The sequence below is a fragment of the Tenrec ecaudatus genome, chromosome 4 (assembly GCF_050624435.1).
Source record: "Tenrec ecaudatus isolate mTenEca1 chromosome 4, mTenEca1.hap1, whole genome shotgun sequence".
Lineage (NCBI taxonomy): Eukaryota > Metazoa > Chordata > Mammalia > Afrosoricida > Tenrecidae > Tenrec > Tenrec ecaudatus.
In genome coordinates, this window is record NC_134533.1 from 127,072,742 (window position 1) to 127,083,777 (window position 11,036).

The window sequence follows — 11,036 nt, forward strand, 5'->3', positions numbered from 1 at the left end:
GCCTGGGGAGCCCTAGGCTTAGGTAGCCCCAGGCTGGGGAGCCCTAGGCTTAGGGAGCCCCAGTCCTGGGGAGCCCTAGCCCTTAGGCTTAGGGAACCCCAGGCCTTTGGAGACCCAGCCCTTAGGTTCAGGGCTTCCCTGGCCTGGGGCTCCCAAAACCTACGGGCTGGGGAGCCCCAGCCCTGGGGCTCCCTAAGCCTACGTGCTGGGCGCCCAAGGCCTGGGGCTCCCTAAGCCAAGGGCTGGGGCGCCCCAGGCCTGGGGCTCCTTAAGCCAAGGGCTGGGGCGCCCCAGGCCTGGAGCTCCCTAAGCCTAAGGGCTGGGGCGCCCCAGGCCTGGGGCTCCCAATGCCTATGGGCTGGGTTGCCCCAGGCCTGCGGCTCCCAAAGCCTACGGGCTGGGTTGCCCCAGGCCTGTGGCTCCTAAAGCCTAAGGGCTGGGGCTCCCCAGGCCTGGCGCTCCATAAGCCTAAGGATTGGGGCGCCCCAGGCCTGGAGTACCCTAAGCCTAAAGGCTGGAGCGCCCCAGGCCTGGAGTACCCTAATCCTAAGGTCTGGGTGCCTCAGGCGTGGGGCTTCCTAAGCCTTAGGGCTGGGGCGCCCCAGGCCTGGGGTTTCCAAAGCGTAAGGGCTGGGTCGCCGCAGGCGTGGGGCTCCCAAAGCCTAAAAGCTGCTGCGCCCCAGGCCTGGGGCTCCCAAAGCCTAAGGGCTGAGGCCCCCCAGGCCTGGGGCTCCCAAAAGTAAGGGCTGGGGCTCACCATGCCTGGGGCTCCCAGAGCCTAAGGACTCGGGTTCCCCAGGAATGGGGCTCCCTAAGCCTAAGGGCTGGGGCACCCCAGGCCTGGAGCTCCCTAATCCTAAGGGCTGGGACGCCCCCGGCCTGGGGCTCCCAAAACCAAAGGGCTGGGGTGCCCCAGGCTTGGGGCTCCCAAAGGCTAAGGGCTAGGGCTCCCCAGGCCTGGGAATCCCAAAATCTAAGGGTTGGAGCGCCCCAGGCCTGGGTCTCCTAAAGCCTAAGGGCTGGGGCGCCCCAGGCCTGGGGCTCCCAAAGTTAAGGGCTGGGGCACCTCAGGCCTGGGGAGCCCTACGATTAGGGAGCCCCAGGCCTGGGGAGCCCTAGGCTTAGGGAGCCCCAGGCCTGGGGAGCCCTAGGCTTAGGTAGCCCCAGGCTGGGGAGCCCTAGGCTTAGGGAGCCCCAGTCCTGGGGAGCCCTAGCCCTTAGGCTTAGGGAACCCCAGGCCTTTGGAGACCCAGCCCTTAGGTTCAGGGCTTCCCTGGCCTGGGGCTCCCAAAACCTACGGGCTGGGGAGCCCCAGCCCTGGGGCTCCCTAAGCCTACGTGCTGGGCGCCCAAGGCCTGGGGCTCCCTAAGCCAAGGGCTAGGCGCCCCAGGCCTGGGGCTCCTTAAGCCAAGGGCTGGGGCGCCCCTGGCCTGGAGCTCCCTAAGCCTTAGGGCTGGGGCGCCCCAGGCCTGGGGCTCCCAAAGCCTATGGGCTGGGTTGCCCCAGGCCTGCGGCTCCCAAAGCCTACGGGCTGGGTTGCCCCAGGCCTGTGGCTTCTAAAGCCTAAGGGCTGGGGCTCCCCAGGCCTGGCGCTCCATAAGCCTAAGGATTGGGGCGCCCCAGGCCTGGAGTACCCTAAGCCTAAAGGCTGGAGCGCCCCAGGCCTGGAGTACCCTAATCCTAAGGTCTGGGTGCCTCAGGCGTGGGGCTTCCTAAGCCTTAGGGCTGGGGCGCCCCAGGCCTGGGGTTTCCAAAGCGTAAGGGCTGGGTCGCCGCAGGCGTGGGGCTCCCAAAGCCTAAAAGCTGCTGTGCCCCAGGCCTGGGGCTCCCAAAGCCTAAGGGCTGAGGCCCCCCAGGCCTGGGGCTCCCAAAAGTAAGGGCTGGGGCTCACCATGCCTGGGGCTCCCAGAGCCTAAGGACTCGGGTTCCCCAGGAATGGGGCTCCCTAAGCCTAAGGGCTGGGGCACCCCAGGCCTGGAGCTCCCTAATCCTAAGGGCTGGGACGCCCCCGGCCTGGGGCTCCCAAAACCAAAGGGCTGGGGTGCCCCAGGCTTGGGGCTCCCAAAGGCTAAGGGCTAGGGCTCCCCAGGCCTGGGAATCCCAAAATCTAAGGGTTGGAGCGCCCCAGGCCTGGGTCTCCTAAAGCCTAAGGGCTGGGGCGCCCCAGGCCTGGGGCTCCCAAAGCCAAAGGGCTGGGGCATCCCAGGCCTGGGGCACCTAAAGCCTAAGGGCTGGGGCGCCCCTGGCCTGGGGCTCCCAAAGACTAAGCGCTGGGTTGCCCCAGTCCTGGGGATACTAAAGCCGAAGTGTAGGGGCTCCCCAGGCCTGGGGTTCCCAAAGTTAACGGCTGGGGCATCTCAGGCCTGGGGAGCCCTAAGATTAGGGAGCCCCAGGCCTGGGGAGCCCTAGGCTTAGGGGGCCCCAGGCCTGGGGAGCCCTAGGCTTAGGTAGCCCCAGGCTGGGGAGCCCTAGGCTTAGGGAGCCCCAGTCCTGGGGAGCCCTAGCCCTTAGGCTTAGGGAGCCCCAGGCTTTGGAGACCCAGTCCTTAGGTTCAGGGCTTCCCTGGCGTGGGGCTCCCAGAGCCTAAGGGCGGGGGAGCCCCAGCCCTGGGGCTCCCTAAGCCTACGTGCTGGGCGCCCAAGGCCTGGGGCTCCCTAAGCCAAGGGCTGGGACGCCCCAGGCCTGGGGCTCCCTAGCCAAGTGCTGGGCGCCCCAGGCCTGGGGCTCCTTAAGCCAAGGGCTGGGGTGCCCCAGGCCTGGTGTCCCCAAAGCCTAAGGGCTTGGTTGCCCCAGTCCTGGGGCAACTAAAGCCTAAGGGCTGGGGATCCCCAGGCCAGGGGCTCCATAAGCCTAAGGACTGGGGCGCCCCAGGCCTGGAGCTCCCTAAACCTAAGGGCTGGAGTGCCCCAGGCTTGGGGCTCCCCAAGCCAAAGGGTTGGGGCCCCCCAGGCCTGGGTCTCCCAAATGATAAGGGCTGGGGCGCCCCAGGCCTGGGGCTCCCAAAGCCTAAGGGCTGGGGCGCTCCATGCCTGGGGCTCCCAAAGAATAAGGGCTGGGGCGCCCCAGGCCTGGGGCTCACAAAGCCTAAGGGCTGGGGCACACAAAGCCTGGGGCTCCCAAAACCTAAGGGCTGGGGCGCCCTAGGCCTGGGACTCCCAAAGCCTAAGGGCTGGGGCGCCCCAGGCCTGGGGCTCCCAAAGAATAAGGGCTGGGGCGCCCAAGGCCTGGAGTTCCCAAAACCCAAGGGCTGGGGCGCCTCAAGCCTGTGGTTCCCAAAGCCTAAGGGCTGGGGCGCCCTAGGCTTGGGGCTCTCAAAGCCTATGGGATGGGGCGCCCCCGCCCTGGGGCTTCCTAAGCCTAATGGCAGGAGCGCCTCAGGACTGGGACTCCCTAAACCTAAGGTCTGGGTGCCTCAGGCCTGGGGCTCCCTAAGCCTTAGGGCTGGGGCGCCCCAGGCCTGGGACTCCCAAAGCGTAAGGGCTGGGTCGCCGCAGGCTTGGGGCTCCTAAAGCCTAAAAGCTGCTGCGCCCCAGGCCTGGGGCTCCCAAAGCCTAAGGGCTGAGGCCCCCCAGGCCTGGGGCTCCCAAAAGTAAGGGCTGGGGCTCATCATGCCTGGGGCTCCCAGAGCCTAAGGACTCGGGCTCCCCAGGAATGGGGCTCCCTAAGCCTAAGGGCTGGGGCACCCCAGGCCTGGAGCTCCCTAATCCTAAGGGCTGGGGCGCCCCAGGCCTGGGGCTCCCAAAACCAAAGGGCTGGGGCGACCCAGGTTGGGGCCCCCAAAGGCCAAGGGCTAGGGCTCCCCAGGCCTGGGAATCCCAAAATCTAAGGGCTGGAGAGCCACAGGCCTTGGCCTCCTACAGCTTAAGGGCTGGGGCGCCCCAGGCCTGGGGCTCCCAAAGCCCAAGGGCTGGGGCATCCCAGGCCTGGGGCTCCTAAAGCATAAGGGCTGGGGCGCCCCTGGCCTGGGGCTCCCAAAGACTAAGGGCTGGGGAGCCCCATGCCTGGGGCTCCCAAAGAATAAAGGCTGGGGCGCCCCAGGCCTGGGGCTCCCAAAGACTAAGGGTTGGGGCAAACAAGGCCTGGGGCTCCGAAAGCCTAAGGGCTGTGGCGCCCCAGGCCTGGGGCTCCCAAAGCCAAAGGGCTGGGGCGTCCCAGGCCTGGGGCCCTCCAAGCCAAGGGGCTGGGGTGCCCTAGTCCTGGAGTTCCCAAGGCCTAAGGGCTGGGGCGCCTCAAGCCTGTGGTTCCCAAAGCCTAAGGGTTGGGGCGCCCTAGGCCTGGGACTCTCAAAGCCTATGGGCTGGGGTGCCCCAGGCCTGAGGCTTCCTAAGCCTAAGGGCTGGGGCGCCTCAGTACTGGGGCTCCCTAAACCTAAGATCTGGGTGCCTCAGGCCTGGGGCTCCCTAAGCCTTAGGGCTTGGACACCCCAGGCCTGGAGCTCCCTAAGACTAAGGGCTGGGGCGCCCCAGGCCAGGGGCTCCCTAAGCCTAAGGGCTGTGGTGCCCTTGGCTTGGGACTCCCAAAGTCTATGGGGTGGGGTGCCCCAGGCCTGGGGCTCCCAAAGCCTAAGGGCTGGGTTGCCCCAGTCCTGGGGCTCCTAAAGCCTAAGGGCTGGGGCTCCCCAGGCCTGGGGCTCCGTAAGCATAAGAACTGGGGCTCCCCAGGCCTAGAGCTCCCTAAGCCTAAGGGCTGGAGCGCCCCAGGCCTGGGTCTCCCCAAGCCAAAGGGCTGGGGCTCCCCAGGCCAGGGGCTCCCAAATCATAAGGGCTGGGGCGCCCCTGGCCTAGGGCTCCCAAAGCCTAAGGGCTGGGGCGCCCCAAGCCTGGGGCTCCCAATGAATAAGGGCTGTGGCGCCCCAGGCCTGGGGCTTCCAAAGCCTAAGGGCTGGGGCACACAAGTCCTGGGGCTCCCAAAGCTTAAGGGCTTGGGCGCCCCAGGCCTGGGGTTCCCAAAGGCTAAGCGTTGGTGTGCCCCAGTCCTGGGGCTCCCAAAACCAAAGTGTAGGGGCCCCCCAGGCCTGGGTTCCCCAAAGTTAAGGGTTGGGGCACCCCAGGCCTGTGGAGCCCTAGGCTTAGGGAGCCCCAGGCTAGGGAGCCCTAGGCTTTTGGAGGCCCAGTCCGGGGGAGCCCTAGACCTTAGGCTTAGGGAGCCCCAGGCCTTTGGAGACCCAGCCCTTAGGTTTAGGTCACCCAGGCCTGGGGCTCCCAAAGACTAAGGGCTGGGGAGCCCCAGCCCTGGGGCTTCCTACGCCTAAGGGCTGGGCGCCGCCGATGGGTCTCCCTAAGCCTAGGGCTGGGGCGCCCCAGGCCTGGGGCTCCCTAAGGCTAAGGGCTGGGGCGCCCCAGGCCGGGATCTGCCGAAGCCTAAGGGCTGGGGCTCCCCAGGCATAGGGCTCCAAAAGCCTAAGGGCTGGGGCGCCCTTGGCCTGGGGCTCTCAAAGCCTATGGGCTGGGGCTCCTCCGGCCTGGGGCTTCCTAAGCCTAATGGCTGGGGCACCTCAGGACTGGGGCTCCCTAAACCTAAGGTCTGGGTACCTCAGGCCTGGAGCTCTCTAAGCCTTAGGGCTGGGGCGCCGATGGGCTGGGGCACCCAAAGCCTAAGGGCTGGGGCGCCCCAGGCCTGGGGCTCCCAAAGCGTAAGGGCTGGGTCGCCCCAGGCGTTGTGCTCCCAAAGCCTAAAAGCTGGGTCGCCCCAGGCCTGGGGCTCCCAAAGCCTAAGGGCTGAGGCCCCCCAGGCCTGGGGCTCGCAAACGTAAGGGCTGGGGCTCACCAGGCCTGGGGATCCCAGAGCTTTAGGACTGGGGCTCCCCAGGTATGGGGCTCCCTAAGCCTAAGGGCTAGGGCACTCCGGGCCTGGAGCTTCCTAAGTCTAAGGGCTGGGGCGCCCCAGGCCTGGGGCTCCCAAACCCAAAGGGCTGGGGCGCCCCAGGCCTGGGGCTCCCAAAGCCTAAGGGTTGGAGCGCCCCAGGCCTGGGAGTCCCAAAGCCTAAGGGCTGGGGCTCCCCAGGCCTGGGAATCCCAAAATCTAAGGGTTGGAGCGCCCCAGGCCTGGGTCTCCCAAAGCCTAAGGGCTGGGGACCCCAAGCCTGGGGCTCCCAAAGCCCAAGGGCTGGGTCATCCCAGGCCTGGGGCTCCTAAAGCCTAAGGGAGGGGGCACCCCTGGCCTGGGGCTCCCAAAGACTAAGCGCTGAGTTGCCCCAGCCCTGGGGCTCCCAAAGCCAAAGTGTAGGGGATCCCCAGGCCTGGGGTTCCCATAGTCAAGGGCTGTGGCACCCCAGGCCTGGGGAGCCCTACTGTTAGGGAGCCCCAGGCCTGGGGAACCCTAGGCTTAGGGAGCCCCAGTCCGGGGGAGCCCAAGCCCTTAGGTTTAGGGAGCTCCAGGCCTTTGGAGACCCAGCCCTTAGGTTTAGGGTGCCCCAGGCCTGGGTCTGCTGAAGCCTAAGGGCTGGGGCTCCCCAGGCATGGGGCTCCATAAGCCTAAGGGCTGGGGCGCCCTTGGCCTGGGGCTCCCAAACCTAAGGCCTGGGGCACACAAGGCCTGGGGCTCCCAAAGCCTAAGGGCTGTGGCGCCCCAGGCTTGTGGCTCCCAAAGCCAATGGGCTGGGGCGCCCCAGGCCTGGGGCCCTCAAAGCCAAGGGGCTAGGGCGCCCTAGGCCTGGAGTTCCCAAAGCCTAAGGGCTGGGGTGCCTCAAGCCTGTGGTTCCCAAAGCCTAAGGGCTGGGGCGCCCTAGGCCTGGGGCTCTCAAAGCCTATGGGCTGGGGTACCCCAGGCCTGGGGCTTCCTAAGCCTAAGGGCTGGGGCGCCTCAGGACTGGGGCTCCCTAAACCTAAGATCTGGGTGCCTCAGGCCTGGGGCTCCCTAAGTCTTAGGGCTGGGGCGCCCCAGGCCTGGGGCTCCCTAAGCCTAAGGGCTGGGGCGCCCATGGCCTGGGGCACCCAAAGCCTAAGGGCTGGGACGCCTCAGGACTGGGGCTCCCAAAGCCTAAGGGCTGGGGTGCCCCAGGCCTGGGGGTCCCTAAGCCAAAAGGCTGGGGTGCCCCAGCCTGGTGCTCCCAAAGACTAAGGGCTGGGGAGGCCCAGGCCTGGGGCTCCCTAAGCCTAAGGTCTGGGGCTCCCCATGCCTTGGGCTCCCTAAGCCCAAGGGCTGGGGCGCCCCAGGCTGGGGTCTCCCTAAGTCAAAGGGCTGGGGTGCTCCAATCCTGGGGTTCCCAAAACCTAAGGGCAGGGGCGTCCCAGGCCTGGGGCTCCCTAAGCATAAGGGCTGTGGCGCCACAGGCCTGGCGCTCCCTAAGCCTAAGAGCTGGGGCGCCCCAAGCGTGGGGCTCCAAAAGCGAAAGGGCTGGGGCGCCGGAGGCGTGGGTCTCACAAAGCCTAAAAGCTGGGGCGCCCAGGCCTGGGGCTCCCTAATCCTAAGGGCTGAGGCGCCCAGGTTTGGGGCTCTCAAAGCCTATGGGCTGGGGCGCTCTTGGCCTTGGGCTCCCAAACCTAAGGCTGGGGCACACAAGACCTGGGGCTCCCAAAGCATAAGGGCTGGGGCGCCCCAGGCCTGAGGCTCCCAAAGCCAAAGGGCTGGGGCGCCCCAGGCCTGGGGCCATCAAAGCCAAGGGGCTAGGGCGCCCTAGGACTGGAGTTCCCAAAGCCTAAGCTCTGGGGCGCCTCAAGCCTGTGGTTCCCAAAGTCTAAGGGCTGGGGCGCCCTAGGCCTGGGGCTCTCAAATCCTATGGCCTGGGGTGCCCCAGGCCTGTGGCTTCCTAAGCCTAAGGGCTGGGGCGCCTCAGGACTGGGGCTCCCTAAACCTAAGATCTGGGTGCCTCAGGCCTGGGGCTCCCTATGTCTTAGGGCTGGGGCGCCCCAGGCCTGGGGCTCCCTAAGCCTAAGGGCTGGGGCGCCCATGGCCTGGGGCACCCAAAGCCTAAGGGCTGGGACGCCTCAGGACTGGGGCTCCCAAAGCCTAAGGGCTGGGGTGCCCCAGGCCTGGGGCTCCCTAAGCCAAAAGGCTGGGGTGCCCCAGCCTGGTACTCCCAAAGACTAAGGGCTGGGGAGGCCCAGGCCTGGGGCTCCCTAAGCCTAAGGTCTGGGGCTCCCCATGCCTTGGGCTCCCTAAGCCCAAAGGCTGGGGCGCCCCAGGCTGGGGTCTCCCTAAGCCAAAGGGCTGGGGTGCTCCAATCCTGGGGTTCCCAAAACCTAAGGGCAGGGGCGTCCCAGGCCTGGGGCTCCCTAAGCATAAGGGCTGTGGCGCCACAGGCCTGGCGCTCCCTAAGCCTAAGAGCTGGGGCGCCCCAAGCGTGGGGCTCCAAAAGCTAAAGGGCTGGGGCGCCCGAGGCGTGGGTCTCACAAAGCCTAAAAGCTGGGGCGCCCAGGCCTGGGGCTCCCTAAGCCTAAGGGCTGAGGCGCCCAGGTTTGGGGCTCCCAAAGCCTATGGGCTGGGGCGCCCGTGGCCTTGGGCTCCCAAACCTAAGGCTGGGGCACACAAGACCTGGGGCTCCCAAAGCATAAGGGCTGGGGCGCCCCAGGCCTGAGGCTCCCAAAGCCAAAGGGCTGGGGCGCCCCAGGCCTGGGGCCATCAAAGCCAAGGGGCTAGGGCGCCCTAGGACTGGAGTTCCCAAAGCCTAAGCTCTGGGGCGCCTCAAGCCTGTGGTTCCCAAAGCCTAAGGGCTGGGGCGCCCTAGGCCTGGGGCTCTCAAATCCTATGGGCTGGGGTGCCCCAGGCCTGTGGCTTCCTAAGCCTAAGGGCTGGGGCGCCTCAGGACTGGGGCTCCCTAAACCTAAGATCTGGGTGCCTCAGGCCTGGGGCTCCCTATGTCTTAGGGCTGGGGCGCCCCAGGCCTGGGGCTCCCTAAGCCTAAGGGCTGGGGCGCCCATGGCCTGGGGCACCCAAAGCCTAAGGGCTGGGACGCCTCAGGACTGGGGCTCCCAAAGCCTAAGGGCTGGGGTGCCCCAGGCCTGGGGCTCCCTAAGCCAAAAGGCTGGGGTGCCCCAGCCTGGTACTCCCAAAGACTAAGGGCTGGGGAGGCCCAGGCCTGGGGCTCCCTAAGCCTAAGGTCTGGGGCTCCCCATGCCTTGGGCTCTCTAAGCCCAAGGGCTGGGGCGCCCCAGGCTGGGGTCTCCCTAAGCCAAAGGGCTGGGGTGTTCCAATCCTGGGGTTCCCAAAACCTAAGGGCAGGGGCGTCCCAGGACTGGGGCTCCCTAAGCATAAGGGCTGGGGCGCCACAGGCCTGGGGCTCCCTAAGCCTAAGAGCTGGGGCGCCCCAAACGTGGGGCTCCAAAATCGAAAGGGCTGGGGCGCCCGAGGCGTGGGTCTCCCAAAGCCTAAGAGCTGGGGCGCCCAGGCCTGTGGCTCCCTAAGCCTAAGGGCTGAGAAGCCCAGGTTTGGGGCTCCCAAAGCCTAAGGGCTGGGGCGCCCCAGGCCTTGGGCTCCCAAACCTAAGCCCTGGGGGGACCCAGTCCTGGGGTTCCCAAAGCCTAAGGGCTGGGGCGCCCTTGGCTTGGGACTCCCAAAGCCTATGGGGAGGGGTGCCCCAGACCTGGGGCTCCCAAAGCTTAAGGGCTTGGTTGCCCCAGTCCTGGGCCTCCTAAAGCCTAAGGGCTGGGGCTCCCCAGGCCCGTGGCTCTGTAAGCCTAAGGACTGGGGCGCCCCGGGCCTGGAGCTCCCTAAGCCTAAGGGCTGGAGTGCCCCAGGGCTGGGACTCCCCAAGCCAAAGGGCTGGGGCCCCCCAGGCCTGGGTCTCCCAAATCATAAGGGCTGGGGCGCCCCAGGCCTGGGGCTCCCAAAGCCTAAGGGCTGGGGCACACAAGGCCTGGGGCTCCCAAAGCCTAAGGGCTGGGGTGCCCCAGGCCTGAGGCTCCCAAAGCCAAAGGGCTGGGGCCTCCCAGGCCTGGGGCTCCCAAAGCACAAGGGCTGGGTCATCCCAGGCCTGGGGGTCCTAAAGCCTAAGGGTTCGGGCGCCCCAGCCTGGGGCTCCCAAAGACTAAGCGCTGAGGTGCCCCAGTCCTGGGGCACCCAAAGCCAAAGTGTAGGGGCTCCCCACGCCTGGGGTTCCCATAGTTAAGGGCTGGGGCACCCCAGGCCTGGGGAGCCCTACTCTTAGTGAGCCCCGGGCCTGGGGAGCCCTTGGCTTAGGGAGCCCCAGGCCTGGGGAGTCCTAGGCTTAGGGAGCCCCAGTCCGGGGGAGCCCAAGCCCTTAGGCTTAGGGAGCTCCAGGCCTTTGGAGACCCAGCCCTTAGGTTTAGGGCGCCGCAGGCCTGGGTCTGCTGAAGCCTAAGGGCTGGGGCTCCCCAGGCATTGGGCTCCATAAGCCTAAGGGCCGTGGTGCCCTTGGCCTGGGGCTCCCAAACCTAAGGCCTGGGGCACACAAGGCCTGGGGCTCTCAAAGCCTATGGCCTGGGGTGCCCCAGGCCTGGGGCTTCCTAAGCCTAAGGGCTGTGGCGCCTCAGGACTGGGGCTCCCTAAACTTAAGATCTGGGTGCCTCAGGCCTGGGGCTCCCTAAGTCTTAGGGCTGGGGCGCCCCAGGCCTGGGGCTCCCTAAGCCTAAGGGCTGGGGCGCCCATGGCTTGGGGCACCCAAAGCCTAAGGGCTGGGAGGCCTCAGGACTGGGGCTCCCAAAGCCTAAGGGCTGGGGTGCCCCAGGCCTGGGGCTCCCTAAGCCAAAAGGCTGGGGTGCCCCAGCCTGGTGCTCCCAAAGACTAAGGGCTGGGGAGGCCCAGGCCTGGGGCTCCCTAAGCCTAAGGTCTGGGGCTCCCCATGCCTTGGGCTCCCTAAGCCCAAGGGCTGGGGCGCCCCAGGCTGGGGTCTCCCTAAGCCAAAGGGCTGGGGTGCTCCAATCCTGGGGTTCCCAAAACCTAAGGGCAGGGGCGTCCCAGGCCTGGGGCTCCCTAAGCATATGGGCTGGGGTGCCACAGGCCTGGGGCTCCCAAAGCCTAAGACCTGGGGCGCCCCAAGCGTGGGGCTCCAAAAGCGAAAGGGCTGGGGCGCCCGAGGCGTGGGTTTCCCAAAGCCTAAGAGCTGGGGTGCCCAGGCCTGGGGCTCCCTAAGACTAAGG